Source organism: Triticum aestivum, chromosome 6A, assembly GCF_018294505.1.
Source record: "Triticum aestivum cultivar Chinese Spring chromosome 6A, IWGSC CS RefSeq v2.1, whole genome shotgun sequence".
NCBI classification, from domain to species: domain Eukaryota; kingdom Viridiplantae; phylum Streptophyta; class Magnoliopsida; order Poales; family Poaceae; genus Triticum; species Triticum aestivum.
The window spans coordinates 261,121,666-261,129,894 of NC_057809.1; positions in this window are offsets into that span (position 1 = coordinate 261,121,666).

The window sequence follows — 8,229 nt, forward strand, 5'->3', positions numbered from 1 at the left end:
GAAATAAAATACGGCCACGTATGTGTACATACGGGCGGGGTCTTGAACGCCTACTCGCGCATACGTACGGCCAGGGCTCGTGTACATGGCTGGGTCGGAACGGAGAAACAACATCGTCGTCATGTTCATGGGGAGGCAATGGAATGCGTCGTGTTCATGGGGAGGCAACGGAATGTGTCGTGTTCATCAGGTGGCAACGGAACGCGCGGGAGCCAACTTGCTGGGTCAGAACGGAATGCGTGGTCATGTTCATCGGGAGGGCTTGGACAGAACAGGCGATGGAAACGAGGCCTGGCATACCTCACAATGGAGGAAATGGACCTCCTACGTTCGATACGGGGTCCTGTTGATCGGGAGGGGTCTGGTGTACCGCAAAACGGAGGAAACGGACCTCCTATGGTCGAAACGGGGGTCGTGTTGATCGGGAGGCATGTGGCGTACCGCAAAACGGACGAAATGGACTTGTGTTTGAGCGCTATGGTCGAAATGGGGGTCCTGTTCATCGGGAGGGGTGTGGCGTACCGCAAAACAGGACTCCACGAGATACTGTTCATCTCCACCGTCGACCTCCTCCAGCCTCCACGGGCTACCGTCGACCTCCTCCAGCCTCCATTGGCTCCTGTTCATCCAGCCTCCACGGCGTGCTACTCCACCGGCTACTGTTCAACCACCCCTCCACCGTCTATTGTTCATCCAGCCCTCCACACCACGGGGTCCTGTTCAACCACCCCTCCACGGGCACCCCTCCACCGTCTACTGTTCATCCAGCCCTCCACCACACCACGGGGTCCTGTTCATCCAGAGGCAATGCCACCGCTCACTGTTCATCTAAACCCCCCGCATCGCTCACTGTTCATCCCAGAGGCAGCATCGATCAGCTTTAGTTAGCAGCAGTAGCGAAGGAATCGCTAGATCGGGTTCGGTTAACAGCCATCGATTGATCGCTCGGGTTCAGTTAGAGCCCAATAACTCACTCGGGTTCAGTTAGAGCCAACGCCTCGCACACACGCGCGTACGTGTATGAGAGAAACGCGCATCGGCCGGCCCCCGACTTCCCAACATAACCAGGAACTCCCTAAAATTTTCCTCCCCCTCGCTTCTACCACGGTTTTTCCGTCATGGACGGCCCAAAGAATGTCATGCAGCTGCGTCTCCGGCCCGCCCAGCAAGAAAAGCCCATTTTCTGTCATGATTTATTGTCATAGAAGTAGGAGCCCACCACATCTATGATGATACCGGGTTTTGTCACAATTATCGTCATAGAAGTGTCATATGTATGACAGGAAAAAAAATTCGTTCAGCCCAAAATGTCACGAATGTGTCTTTTTTTGTAGTGAACACAGGAGGAAGAAACCCTCGCGAAGGCACCTGCCTAGCCCCCTCGCGAGGTATGCACGAGAGAGAACACAAGTGAACTGGATTCGAAAAAGGCGGCAAAAGGCGACGAAACCAAATCAGCAAGGAACACTAGAAGAAAACTTCGATTAAGATAAGGCGAGCCAACTATGGAAAGCAAATGAAAAGCCGCATCCGGCACCTAGTCTAGTCTTCGATGTCTTCTCACCAGCGCGGAGCTAAGTGCTACCACTAGGCGTGGGAGGAAGCCCCGGAGGCCTGAGGGCGGCTCCCCGGAGACTCTGGGCGTGTACAACCCCACTCATTATTACGTGAGAGTGTCACGGGCAGCGATTCTTCACAGGCACCGGGCCTTCTTCATAGGCACTGGGCCTTTCTTCACAGGCATGGGGCCTTGCTTCACAGGCACCGGGCCTTGCTTCACATGCGCTTGTCCTTGCTTCATGGGTAGAACTTCCGGAGGTGTTGGATGTTCCACGCGTTCTAGATGGGCACCCCGTGCTGCGTCTCCAGGCGCGCGGCGCTAGGCCTGGAGATATGGACGACTCTGAACGGGCCCTCCCACATGGGTGAGAGCTTGTGCAACCCTTCCCTGGAGAGGACCTCGCCTCAGGACAAGGTCGCCTGCCTCGAGCGTCCTGGAGCGAATGTTGCGGCAGTGGTACAGCCGCAGCGCCTGCTGGTACCTTGCCGCCCTCAGTGCAGCTTCACGGCGTTGTTCCTCCCCCTATATGAGGTCCATCCCCCGCATGGCATCCTACTGCATTTCATGATGTAAGTGCATCTAGTGCCACCCCTAGTTGGTTTTGGAGTATTGACGACAAACCTAGTTGAGGGACTAATGTGTTTGTGAGAATTGCAGGATAACACAGGTAGAAGTCCCTCATTGATTCGGTTTTCCTACTAGAGATGACCCCTAAAAATGTAAGAAGACATTGAAGTCAGAGGTGGTATGTGAATACAGTCACATTGAGGACTATGACAAGAGAAGACATCGCATGAAGACTATGGAGCACGAAGACTTAGTTCTTTCGTCGTTCTTTTTCTTCTTTGTTGAGTCACAGGAACCACCGTACTGTTAAGTGGGGTCCAAGAGAACCAGTCAGAATGACTGATGTGATGCTTAACCAAAATCCTATGTCTTCGAGTGAAGACTATGAGAGCAAATCTTGTCCAGAGTTGGATAAGTCAGCTTTGCTTGTAGCCCAAGTAAAGTTGCCGTGTGTGTTTGAAATCTGACCGTTGGAACACGTGTCAGTTCCTTAGTGACCCAGGGTCATTCCGGACAAATCAGGTCGGGTTGCCTAGTGGCTATAAATAGCCCACCCCCTACAACCATAAACGGTTGGCTGCTCAGAGTTAGAATACGGCTTTTGTCGTTTGAGAGCAACCCACCTCGAAGCCTTTGAGAGAGAATTCCTTGCGAGGACAAAGCCCTAAACACCCAGAGCCAAAGAGTGTTAGGCATCACTTAAGTCTTCCTGTCTGTGTGATCTGAAGACTTATTACACTTGAGGACTGTGAATCCTCCAGCCGGTTAGGTGTCGCGTTCTAAGCATCCAAGAGTCATTGTGGATCGCCGGTGAACGAAGTCTGTGAAGGTTTGGAAGTCTACAGTGAAGACTTACCAGAGTGATTGGGCGAGGACTGGGTGTCCTTAGCTCAAGGGGAATAAGGTGAAGATGAGGTCTTCTGAGTTGAATATCAGCTTCCCTTACCGGACGTACAGTTGTCACATCAACTGGAACTGGTCCAACAAATCATTGTCTTCAACGAGTCACGGGTTTCATCCCTCCCTTCCCTTTACTTGCTGTTGGTCCTTATGAAGTCATTGTATGATTTCATTATCTTTCGTCTTCACTGAGTGATTGCTTGTTCTGATTGGCTTCACAATATCTTCCTACCTGATCTTTATTGCCTAGCTGCTATTAGTCATTGTGCATTCACTTCATTGAATACTTGACTATGGTTTGCCTAGTGTAGTCTACCTTCCGCTGCATGGTAATAGGCTTATTTCTATCGTTTGTCTTTGGAACTTCCATGTTTTGAAGACTTTCATAAAAATCGCCTATTCACCCCCCCTCTAGTCGATCACTAGCACTTTTAATTGGTATCAGAGCAAGGTACTCCCTTGTTCTGTGTGATTCAGTTTAACCACCTGGAGTTTTAGCTATGTCGACTGCAGGGATAATTAAAGTCTCCGCTGCATGCGCCGTCTTTGATGGAATTGAATATCCCTACTTGAAGAATAAGATGTGCATGCATCTTGAAGCCATTGATGTCGACCTATGGTATGTCGTCAAGAATGGCATTCCCAAGGCTGGTGAAGGTGTCACCGCTGTTGATGTCAAGAAGTTCGTTCAACTGGACTCCACTGCCAAGAACATCATCTGTGGTCATCTGACCAAAGGACAGTATGGCCGCGTGAGTGCTTTGGAAACATCTAAGCTAGTCTGGGACTGGCTCTCCAAGGTCAATGAAGGCGTCTCAATCCAGAGAGATCAGAGAATCAGTGTCCTTCGCAACCTCTTCAACCGCTTCAAGAGAAATGACAATGAGAATGTCCAGCTCACGTTTGATCGATTCACTGACATCACAAATGAGCTTCAAGCTCTCGGCGCCACTGAGATCACCAAGCATGAAGTCGTCAAGACACTCCTAAGATCACATCACAGCTCGTTTGACACTGTAGCCCTGATGATTCAAGAACGTCTTGACTTCAAGACACTCGATCTGTCTGACATACTTGAGAGGCTCAACACACACGAGTTTCGGCTTTCTGAGAAAAGAGACATCTACGGTCCCAACTATGGGCGAACTCGTGCCTTGAAGGCAAAAGCTGTCTCCTCATCTGAAGAAGAATCTGACAGCAGTTCTGATGATCCTGAAGACATTGGAAAGGAGATTGCTATGCTTGTGAAGAAGTTCCAAAAATTCACCAAGAAGACAGGCTTCAGAAAGTATGCACGATCAAGCTCAAGGAATGATGAATCTTCTGCTCATGACTACAAGAAGAGAACATGCCACAAGTGCAAGAAACCTGGCCACTACATCTCTGAGTGTCCCTAGTGGGACTCTGACGACAAGAAGAAGAAGAAATACTCAAAGTCTTCTTCCAAGTCTTCCTCAAAGTCTTCATCACACAAGAAGAGCTCATCTGGCAAGGAATGTGCGTTTGTTGGCAAGGAAATGGATTCAGAGGAGGAGTCCGCTTCTGAGGAGGCGGAGGTGGAGTATGAGGAGGAGTCCGATTCTGGTGTTGCGAGTCTGGCTACAACATACGTTGCCAAGTCCATCTTCAACACTGAACACAATGACTTCATCACCGACACCGATGCAAATGACAAGGACTACTCCGCTTCTACCTACTGCTTCATGGCACGCAGTGCCAAGGTAAACACACGCACTACTCACTATCAAACATCTAGTGAAGATGACTCTAATTGTGGTTCCAAACCCAGCTACAAAATACTTGCTAAAATTGCAACTGAACAACAGAAAGCTATGGAACATATTCAAAAACTGTTAGACAAAAGCGATGATCTGTTAGACGCTGAAATGACTCGATCTCAGTCCTTAATTGAAGACATAAAAAATCTTCACGTTAGGTATGAGGAACTTGAAAGTCGTCATGAAACGCTCTCAACAACTCATGAAAAGCTTTCCTATGATTATCTTCAAAGGAAGCAAGATCTTGAGAAATTGAGAGCGGCTCATTAAGATCTTCAAAAGGAAAACGAGTCACTTCGCGCCGAACAGATCAGTTCAGCTCAGGAAGGATTTGAACCACCATGTCTTAAGTGCATTGAGCGTGATAATGCTACTACTGTTGCTGAATGTTCTACTGCTGCTACTGTTGCAATATCTTCAACTGTTGATGTGGGAACTAACCCCTCCGCTGAGGATTCCACTTCTATTGCTGATGAGAATGCTAGGTTGAAGACGTTGCTTGAAATAGGATGTACAAAAGTCTTAAAGGGCATCAGACACTATGTGATGTCCTCAAAAAGCAGATCTTGAACCGAAACCCAAGGAAAGAGGGTGTTGGGTTCGTAAGGAAAATGAATGCTGATGGCTCTTACTGGAAACCTGAGCAGTACCCCAAAACCACATGGGTTGCTGCAAAGGAATCTTCAGCAGATCTGTCCAATCTATCTGGCTTCACTTGTGCAAACCCCATTGTCATTGATGAATCCTTTGATGCAAACTATAAACTGTTTAAGAATCAGAATGGTGAAGTGTTTGCCAGGTACATTGGTACTAACTGCAGGAATGGACCGCCTATGAAGAAGATCTGGGTTCCGAAAAAGTGTCCGGAGAATCTTCCTGTGAATGTCATCATGACACCACACGTGAGGAAGACAAACCTCAGACCACGGGCTTCATACGGTCCAAAGGCTTCATACAGACAGAGGACTCACCTGAGTCGCACTAACGCAAGTTTTTTGCAGGGAAACCATACTCAGGCCTATGAATATGAGCGTGGTTCATCAAACCGCCATGTTCATAAGACCAAGAACTATTCTGCTTATTCTTATGAGTACTATTGTCCGCCTGCAAGACTTTTTGCTAGGGCTCCAAAGCCAAAGTTCTCAGACTTATTGCTTCCAAGCCACCCTTGAAGATGTGGGTGGCTAAGAAAGCTTAACTCTCTTTTGCAGGGAAAGGTCTCCAGCAGAAAACCAAAATCGTCTGACGCTATTGCTAGGGACCTTAAACATCTTGTAGGGCGCCCCTCTGCTGAGGATTCCACTGCTATTGCCGATGAGAATGCTAGGTTGAAGACATTGCTTGAAACAGGGATGTACAAAAGTCTCAAAGGGAATTAGACACTATGTGATGTCCTCAAAAGGCAGATCCTGAACCGAAACCCTAGGAAAGAGGGTGTTGGCTTCGAAAGGAAAATGAATGCTGATGGCTCTTACTGGAAACCTGAGCAGTACCCCAAAACCACATGGGTTGCTGCAAAGGAACCTTCAGCGGATCCATCCACCCTATCTGGCTTCACTTGTGCTAATCCCATTGTTATTGATGAATCCTTTGATGCAAACTATAAACTGTTTAAGAATCAGAATGGTGAAGTGTTTGCCAGGTATATTGGTACTAACTGCAGGAATGGGCCGCCTATGAAGAAGGTCTGGGTGCTGAAAAGGTGTTTGGAGAATCTTCCTGTGAATGTCGTCATGACACCACAAGTAAAGAAGACAAATCCCAGAACATAGGCTTCATACGGCCCAAAGGCTTCATATAGACAGAGGACTCACCTGAGTCGCACTAATGCAAATGTTTTGCAGGGAAGCCATACTCATGTCTATTAATATGAGCACGGTTCATCAAACCCCCATGTTCATAAGACCAAGAACTATTATGCTTATTCTTATGAGTACTATTGTCCACCTGCAAGACTTTTTGCTTGGGCTCCAAAGCCAAAGTTCTCAGATGCTGCACTTAGGCTCATTGCTTCGAAGCCACCCTTGAAGATGTGGGTGGCTAAGAAAGCTTAACTCTCTTTTGCTGGGAAAGGTCTCCAGCCGAAAACCAAAATCGCCTGAAGCTATTGCTGGGGACCTTAAACATCTTGTAGGGTGCAAGATCAAATGCCCAATTGGTCTTATTATGTATTTTGTTCCTGAGTCGCTTGCTACTTGCCCTATCAGTCCTAACCTTGATCTAAGCTTTCATAATCCACTTGCTCGTCAAATTTTTATGCTTCACAATTCTTTTCGTGAAGCCTATCCCCCTAACTGCACTATAGGGTACGACACCAGCTGCTTCAGAATGGATTATTGATAGTGGGTGTACTAATCACATGACTGGCAAGCGAAGTCTTCTCATGGACTCAACCTTACGTCCATCTGACAAAAGTCACATCACATTTGCTGACACTGGTAAAAGCAATGTATTGGGTTTAGGTAGAGTTGCAATCTCAAAGGATCAACACATGGATAAAGTCATGCTTGTTGAATCCCTTGGTTTCAACTTAATGTCTGTCTTAATGCTTTGTGATTTAAACATGATTGTGATGTTTGGAAAATATCGTTGCCTTGTTCTAATGGAATCTGACAAGTCTTTAGTGTTTGAAGGGTATTGGAAAGATGATTTGTACGTGGTAGATTTCTCAGCAGGACCACAACTTGCCATATGTCTTCTAGCAAAAGCTTCTGAATGCTAGCTCTGGCATCGGAGGCTAGGGCATGCTGGCATGAGGAACCTCCACACCCTTTCAAGGAAGAAGCATGTCATAGGCATCGAGGGCGTCAAGTTCAAGAAGGATCACTTATGCGGTGCCTGTGAAGCAGGAAAGATGACGAGGGCCAAGCATCCCTCGAAGACAATCATGACAACGACTCAACCCTTCGAACTGCTCCACATGGACCTTTTCGGTCCCACTCATTACTCAACTCTTACTACTACTGCTTGTCTCTATGTCTTTGTCATTGTTGATGATTATTCAAGATATACTTGGGTGCATATAATCCTCTACAAGACTGAAGTGCAGGATGTCTTCAGACGCTTCGCCAATCGAGCCATGAACAACTATGGCATCAAGATCAAGCACATCAGAAGTGACAATGGCACTGAATTCAAAAACACTGGTCTAGACACTTATCTTGATACTTTGGGCATTACACATGAATTCTCATCTCCGTACACACCACAGCAGAATGGTGTTGTGGAACGCAAGAACAGAACACTCATTGAGATGGCCGGGACAATGCTTGATGAATACAAGACTCCAAGAAAGTTCTGGCCTGAAGCCATTGACACTGCATGCCATATCATCATTCGTGTTTATCTTCATAAGCTTCTCAACAAGACATCCTATGAGCTCCTTACTGGCAAGAAGCCAAATGTCAGTTACTTCAGAGTATT